This window comes from Vombatus ursinus, unplaced genomic scaffold, assembly GCF_900497805.2.
Source record: "Vombatus ursinus unplaced genomic scaffold, bare-nosed wombat genome assembly UNPS02004080.1, whole genome shotgun sequence".
Classification (NCBI taxonomy): domain Eukaryota; kingdom Metazoa; phylum Chordata; class Mammalia; order Diprotodontia; family Vombatidae; genus Vombatus; species Vombatus ursinus.
This window is the reverse complement of record NW_020943858.1, coordinates 129,723-138,006: the sequence shown is the minus strand read 5'-3', so window position 1 is coordinate 138,006 and position 8,284 is coordinate 129,723.

Below are 8,284 nucleotides of genomic sequence, written 5' to 3'. Positions count from 1 at the left end.
TTTCACAACTCCACCAACAATGCATTAGTGTTCCAATTTTCCCACATCTTCTCCAACATTTATCATTTTCCTGTTTTGTCATGTTGGCCAATCTGATAGGTGTGATGTGGTACCTCAGAGTTGTTTTGATTTGCATTTCTCTAATCAATAGTGATTTAGAACATTTTTTCATATGACTATGGATGGCTTTAATTTCTTCCTCTGAGAACTGCCTGTTCATATCCTTTGACCATTTATCAATTGGGGAATGACCTGTATTCTTATAAATTTGACTTAATTCTCTATATATTTTAGAAATGAGGCCCTTATCAGAGAGACTGATTGTAAAAATTCTTTCCCAGCTTTCCACCTTCCTTCTAATCTTAGGTGCATTGGCTTGCTTTGTGCAAAAACTTTTCAATTTAATGTAATCAAAGTTATCTGTTTTGCTTTTTGTAATGTTATCTGTCCCCTGTATGGTCATAAATTCTTCTGTTCTCAATATATCTGATAGGTAAACTATTCCTTGCTCTCCCAGTTTGCTTATAGTATCAGCCATTATATCTAAATCATGAACCCATTTTGACTTTATTTTGGTATGTGGTATGAGATTTTGGTCTATACCTAGTTTCTGCCATACTCTTTTCCAGTTTTCCCAGCATTTTTTTTTCAAAGAATGGGTTCTTATCCCAGAAGCTGGGGTCTTTGGGCTTATCAAATAATAGATTACTATAGTCATTGACCACTGTGTCTTACATATTTAACCTATTCCACTGATCCACCACTGTTTCTTAGCCAGTACCAAGCAGTTTTGATGATTGCTGCTTTGTAATACAATTTAAGATGTGGAGTGGCTAGGCCACCTTCTCTTGCATTTCATTAGTTCCCTTGATGTTCTGGACATTTCTTTCTTCCAAATGAATCTTGTTATTATTTTTCTAACTCTATAAAATAACTTTTTGATAGTTTAATTGGTATGGCACTGAATAAGTAAATTAGCTTAGGTAGAATTGTCATTTTTATTATATTAGCTTGGCCTACCCATGAGCAACTGATGTTTTTCCAATTATTTAGATCTGACTTTATTTGTGTGAAAAGTGTTTTGTAATTGTGTTCATATAGTTCCTGGGTTTGTTTCCATAGGTAGACTCCTAAATATTTTATAATGTCTACAGTAAGTTTAAATGGAATTTCTCTTTCTATCTCTTGTTGTTGGATTTTCTTGGTAATATATAGAAATGCTGATGATTTGTGTGGGTTTATTTTATAACCTACAAATTTGCTAAAGTTGTTTATTATTTCAAGTAGTTTTTTACTGGATTCTCTAGGATTCTCTAAGTATATCATCATGTCATCTGCAAAGTGTGATAGCTTTGTTTCTTCTTTTCCTATTCTAATACCTTCAATGCCTTTTTCTTCTCTTACTGCTGAAGCTAACATTTCCAGTATGATATTTAACAACAGTGGTGATAATGGACATCCTTGTTTCACCCCCGATCTTAGTGGAAATGCTTCTAGCTTGTCCCCATTACATATAATGCTTGCTGAAGATTTTACATAGATGCTATTTATTATTTTAAGGAAGACTCCATTTATACCTATGCTCTCTAGTATTTTTAATAGGAATGGGTGTTGTATTTTGTCAAAAGCTTTTTCTGCATATATTGAGATGATCATGTGGTTTCTGTTAGTTTTGGTATTGATATGATCAATTATCCTGATAGTTTTCCTAATATTGAACTAGCCCTGCATTCTTGGTATAAATCCTACTTGGTCATAGTGTATTATTCTTGTGATAAGTTGCTATAACTTATTTGCTAATATTTTGTTTAAAATTTTTGCATCTATATTCATTAGAGAAATTGGTCTATAATTTTCTTTCTCTGTTTTGACTCTTCCTGGTTTAGGTATCAGCACCATATTTGTATTATAAAAAAAGTTTGGTAAGACTCCTTCTTCTCCTATTGTCCCAAATAGTCTATATAGTATTGGAATTAATTGTTCTTTCAATGTTTGATAGAATTCGCATGTAAATCCATCAGGCCCTGGAGATTTTTTCCTACGGAGTTCATCAATGGCTTGTTCAATTTCTTTTTCTGAGATGGGGTTATTTAAGTATTTTACTTCCTCTTCTGTTAATCTGGGCAATTTATATTTTTGTAAATATGTATCCATTTCACTAAGATTGTCAAATTTGTTGGCATACAGTTGGGCAAAATAGTTCCTAATTATTGTTTTAATTTCCTCTTCCTTGGTGGTAGATTCACCTTTTTCATTCTTGATACTAGTAATTTGGCTTTCTTCTTTCTTTTTTTTTAATTAAATTAACAAAAGGTTTATCTATTTGATTTTTTTCATAAAACCAGCTCTTAGTTTTATTTATTAATTCAATAGTTTTCTTAATTTCAATTTTATTAATTTTTCCTTTGGTTTTCAATATTTCTAATTTGTTGTTTAATTGAGGATTTTTAATTTGTTCCTTTTCTAGTTTTTTTAGTTGCATGCCCAATTCATTGATCTCCTCTTTTTCTATTTTATTTATGTAAGCATTTAGAGATATAAAACTTCCCCTAAGAACTGCTTTTGCTGCATCCCATAAGTTTTGGTATATTGTCTCATTATTGTCATTTTCTTAAATGAAATTAATGATTGCTTTTATTATTTGTTGTTTGACCCAATCATTTTTTAGAATTAGATTATTTAGTTTCCAATTATTTTTTAGTCTATCTTTCCATGGCCCTTTATTACATATAACTTTTATTGCATCATGATCTGAAAAGGATGCATTTAATATTTCTGCCTTTCTACACTGGATTGTGAGGTTTTTATGCCCTAGTACAAGGTTAATTTTTGAGTATGTGCCATGTACCACCAAGAAAAAAGTATATTCCTTTCTATCACCATTCAGTTTTCTCCAGAGGTCAATCATACCTAACTTTTCTAATGTTCTATTTACCTCCTTAACCTGTTTCTTGTTTATTTTGTGGTTAGATTTATCTTGTTCTGCGAGGGGGAGGTTGAGGCCCCCCCCAGTATAATTTTGTTGTCTATTTCTTCCTGTAACTCCCTGAACTTCTCCTCTAAGAATGTGGATGCTATACCATTTGGTGCATATATGTTTAGTAATGATATTACTTCATTGTCTGTGGTGCCTTTTAGCAGGATATAGTTTCCTTCCTTATCTCTTTTGATAAGATCTATTTTTGCTTTTGTTTTGTCTGAGGTCAGGATTGCTACCCCTGCTTTTTTTTTTTACTTCAGCTGTAGCATAATATATTCTGCTCCAGCCTTTTACCTTTACTCTGTGTGTGTCACTGTTTTTCAGATGTGTTTTCTGTAAACAACATATTGTAGAATTATGGTTTTTAATCTATTCTGCCCCCATGGAAGAACTGAAAATGGATTTTAAGAAGCAAGTAAGAGAAGTAGAGGAAAAATGCCTTAAAAAGCAGAATTGGTCAAATGGAAAAAGAAGTCCAAAAGCTCACTGAAGAAAATACTTCCTTTATGGAGAAAAAGACACAGATAGTAATCATAACTGTGAATGCAAATGAGTTGAACTCTCCCATAAGAGGGGAATTTCTTTGGTTTTTTTGGAGCTTTTTTGCCATTTGGGTTAGGCTATTTTTTATGGTGTTATTTTCTTCAGTATTTTTGGGTCTCCTTTAGCAAGCTGTTGACTTGTTTTTTCATGAGTTTCTTGCATCACTCCCATTTCTCTTCCCAGTTTTTCCTCTACTTCTTTTACTTGCTTCTCAAAATCCTTTTTCAGTTCCTCCGTGGCCTGAGACTGATTCATATTTTTCTTGGAGGCTTTGAATATAGTAGCTTTGACTTTGTTGTATTCTTCTGGTTGTGTGTTTTGATCTTCTTTGCCACCAAAGAAAGATTCCATGGTCTGACTTTTTTGCACAGTTTGCTCATGTTCCCAGACAATTACTTGAGTTTTAAACTCTTTGTTAAGGTAGGGGTCTACTTCCAGTGTGGAGAATGTACTGTCCCAAGTTTTGGGGGTTTTGTGTAGTTGTTTTCAGAGATACTTCTAGGGATCTGTAAATTTTCAGTTCTTCCAAGGTGGTGCGATCAATGGTGAGGTGTTTACTCCTTTTTTGGCCTGTGCTCTGGTCTGTGAGTGACCATAAGCACTCTTTTCTGCCTTGGAACTATGAGGAAGATTTCTTCTCTACCACCACTACAGGTTCCACCATGCCAGCACTCCTCCTCACCCCAGGACTGCCACCCAGAACTGTGACCCAGATCCAAGCACAGGCAAAGCAAGAGAATCCTGCCTCAGCACCGGAAAAGAGATCCCTGAAATCCCCCTCTTATCAGACACTTGATTCCCCCTTTAGTCTGTGGGCTGGTAGCTCAGGAAGCAGTTGCTGCCCTGGGGCTGCACCAGGACTAGGGCTGGGATCGAGCTTCTCTCTCACTGTGGTCACAGAATTTTCCTACTGACCTTCTAAGTTGTCTTTGGTGTTTGTGGGTTGAGAAGTCTGGAAACCACCACAGCTGCCCGTGATTCAGTCCTCTGAGACCTGTTCCAGCTTTGCTGAGGTTTGTTTTCCCTGCATGCCCACACTGAACTGCTTTCCTCTTCCAGCCTGGTGTGATAGACCTTTCTGATCAACCACCCAGGGTGTCTTAGGCTGGAAATTTGTTTCACTCTGTCTTTTTGTGGGTTCTGCTGCTTTAGAATTTGTTTAGAGCCACTTTTTACAGGTATTTGGAGAGGTTTGGGGGAGAGCTCAAGGAAGTCACTGCTTTTACTCCATCATCTTGGCTCTGCCCTGCCCCCCAAGGGGTAGACTTTCAAAGGAGGAGGTGGGCTAAAAGTTTTCAGATTCTTCTGCTGAGAACATGGCTTCATCATGAGACTTAGCCACCTCCAGCATTCTGGACAAAGGAATCCACCTCTACCCAGAACAGTGTGGTTGGTTTTCTCTTTCATAAGCTAGGTCCCACTGGACTCTAATGGGTGGGTGCAAAGACATGGGCCCCAATGATTTAGGGTTGGAATGCACCTAGATTAGATTCTGTTTATGCTATAAACAAAAGTAAGTTCCCCTAGTTAGGTGACATCTGCCCAAAATCATGAAGCATGTAACCCAAGGATTAGGCCAGTCTCATCTATTAGCCTTGTCCTTCAGAGATTGGCTGACCTTCAGGGGCTGGTCCCTGAAGGAGAAAATGAAAAGAAAAAACCTTAATCCTAATTTTATAATTGGTCATAGAAAAATAATCATCTCTCTCATTCTTCCCTTTGATGCTTTTGAGAGACAGAGTCTCCTCAATGAATCACTAACTGACATGACAAACATCAAAGGTTTTTAATTATGGGGCTTATGATGGGAACCAATGTGAGTGGAAGAAGGAGAGAGATTGACCGATGGATTGACACGAGCCATTGGGGGCAGCCCCTACAGATAAAAAGCGCATAGGAAAAAAGTAAATATAGTTTTCCCTTCCACATCACAGGAGTTCAAGGTGTAGTTCTCCCATGATCTTGAAAATCTGTGTAAAATTTTTTGTCTCTCCCTTCATACCAGAGAAGATGTCTGAATTTTTTTCTTTTTCTTTTATGGGGTGTTTACATTATCTTATTGTAAAATTTGGGTTAAATATTTGGCCATAGGCTCTGTGTCATCCGCTAGCCTTTGCATGCCATCTGCAGCTTCCTCAAAACTCCTCCAAAATTCCCATTTAATTTCTTACACCAACCCATGTTATATTGAAACTGCAATGGAGAAAGTTATGATGTGGATAGGATAACTGTAATATAAAAGTAAAACTGTCTATTTCATAGGTTCACTAAATCTTAAGGCTCAGAGGTCTCATCTTATACAGCTGTCTGGTTCTCTGGTCCTCTAGAGATTTCTCCTCTTAGGCATGCTGGAATGGGTGGGACTTCAGAGAAGCCTCTAACAGTTCAGATCACTTGTAGAGATCCCCTTTTCTGCTACATTCTCTTAAAAATAGATCTTAATACAATTTTAAAGTTTTTTTGTCAGTAACAAGGTCAAGTAGTGAGAGCTAGCTCAAACCTTATGTTTCTACTAATAAGAACATTAAATTGGAAAACTTTTAGGCCAGAAAATTTACATAAATATATCAACATGACAATTTGCTAAAAGTTAGCAAACTGTCACGTTTATATATTTAAAAATTCACATACAAACTGAAAAATTAGAAAATTCTGAACTTAGTTTTTATATTTGACATATATAATTATCTAATCTTAAAATTATTTTTATTTTCTAAGCAATTTTCACTCTAGCTATTTATTTCATTATTTTTTAAGCTGTTCATTTCCTCTTTATGGAGATGATATTCTGCTAAGAAACTAATAACAGAACTCTTTATATAAGAAGATGAACTCTAATACAAGAATGGATTCTTTTAAAAGTTGCCATATTAACTACAATTGTAGCAAAAGGGATTGGAATAGAATATATAAATATATTGAGTAATCAATTTCAAAACAGTGCTTATTAAATAAGTTGTTTAAAATAAAACATTTTTAATTTCTAGCCATGTTCAAATGAATAACCCTTAGTAAAAGTGGATATCTTTTAAGTGGATATCTCTTTAAGGCATTTACAAGATAGACCACAAGCCAGTCTTCTTTTGAGATAACTAATTGTGCTTTTTCCTTTTCCTTTTTTTCATTTTTCACTTCCTTTTCATTAACACAGAAGAGAAAACAGTTATGATATTAACTTCACTAAATAACAGAATTATATCCTGGTATCACAAATCTTTATACATGTCTAATTATCCCCATGACATTGTGAGACATTAAAGGGCCTTATCTTATACATTAATGTCTAGTAACAGTAGATGACCAGGCTAAACACTTATCTACTTAGTGTTTAGAATATAGAAAGGACTAAAATACTAGGCTAAATAGCTCAAATCTTATACCTGCATCTTATTATAGTACCTCAGATGTGCTTCAGTATGAGCCTATAAGATAAAGATCTAATATTGTGTTCATACTGAACACTTGACATGATTATAGAAATTTGCCATAAAAGAAGAGTAAGATCATGGCTGCATAGTAAGAGGAAAATGTTCCCCTAACTTGATGTTAATTCCAGGCTACAGTCATATAGCCAGTCAATCGCATTGAGCCAGGCTTAAATGGTGGTCTCAAGAGGAAACGTCATATTGGAAAATCAAGTCAGGAGAATCCTACCTCATTCCATGCCAAGAGTGATTCTCCCAGCCTTTCCCATGAAAACTCCACCACATGGATGTCAACCCCATAGGGTTCCTGATATCATTGGCCTGATAGCATTCCTTGATGATCATACCTGTAATTGTACTCAGAATAATAATATCAGTTACAGTCCCATAAAGTCTTAAATAGCAAGTTCCAATAATCATAGCTTTGGGTGGACTAATGATTAAGTTATTAAGGATCACATATCCTTGATAACAAACATTGACTATAATCTCAGATTGAAAACAGTAAGAGATTCTTCATAGAAAAATCACAACTTATCTTGCCTTAGTTTGAGAGATTTGCTGTTAGAGGAAGAAGCAGGAACATGAATATAACCCATCAATACTGGCCTAGCTCAAAGCTCAGAATAACGATAAGCAGCCAAGCATGTGGAACCACGTGGGCAAATTTCTAGTAGGGGGCAATGAATTCAAAGAGTCCAACCTTAGCTTTACCAAAGTCACCCTCCCGGCTTATTCCCAGGAACAGATAGATATCCACTGGCCTTAGATCTCAGATGTCACTCCCATTGAGCTGCTGGTGTTTTTCTTGAAGCACACATTTAGGGTTGGCCAGAGAACACAACAAACCTAAGGATGAAGCTCAAAAAGAATATTTAAGGTCCCAAAAAGTTTTCACCTCAAACAGCAAAGTCTCACTAATTGCAATAGGGCTGGACATAAGTGTTGTCAATACTATCAAGTTGTTACAATAAATTAACTAGCAAATAAAATCCATCAGGCCTTCTAAAAAATCATATAAAATATTTTTACTTAACATTCCTGTGTTAGTATTTGTCTTTCTAAAAAACAGCATGAAATTTATCCTGATGTAAAAAGGCAGTTATTAGAACCTAATGATGTAGTATATGATAGCTGTAAGTTCACATAAACAATGAATATATGAAAATTATAAACTTCCAAACAAACATCTATATCTTACTCAACCCTTAAAACAAAACAAAACAAAATCTTTAAAATTGGAGTTTGAGACTAAGTTGGTTAAAAATGTCCTAAGTATCATAAATAAATTCCAAATCACCATGATTAAAATAAATTTCTAATTATCACCCCCCTC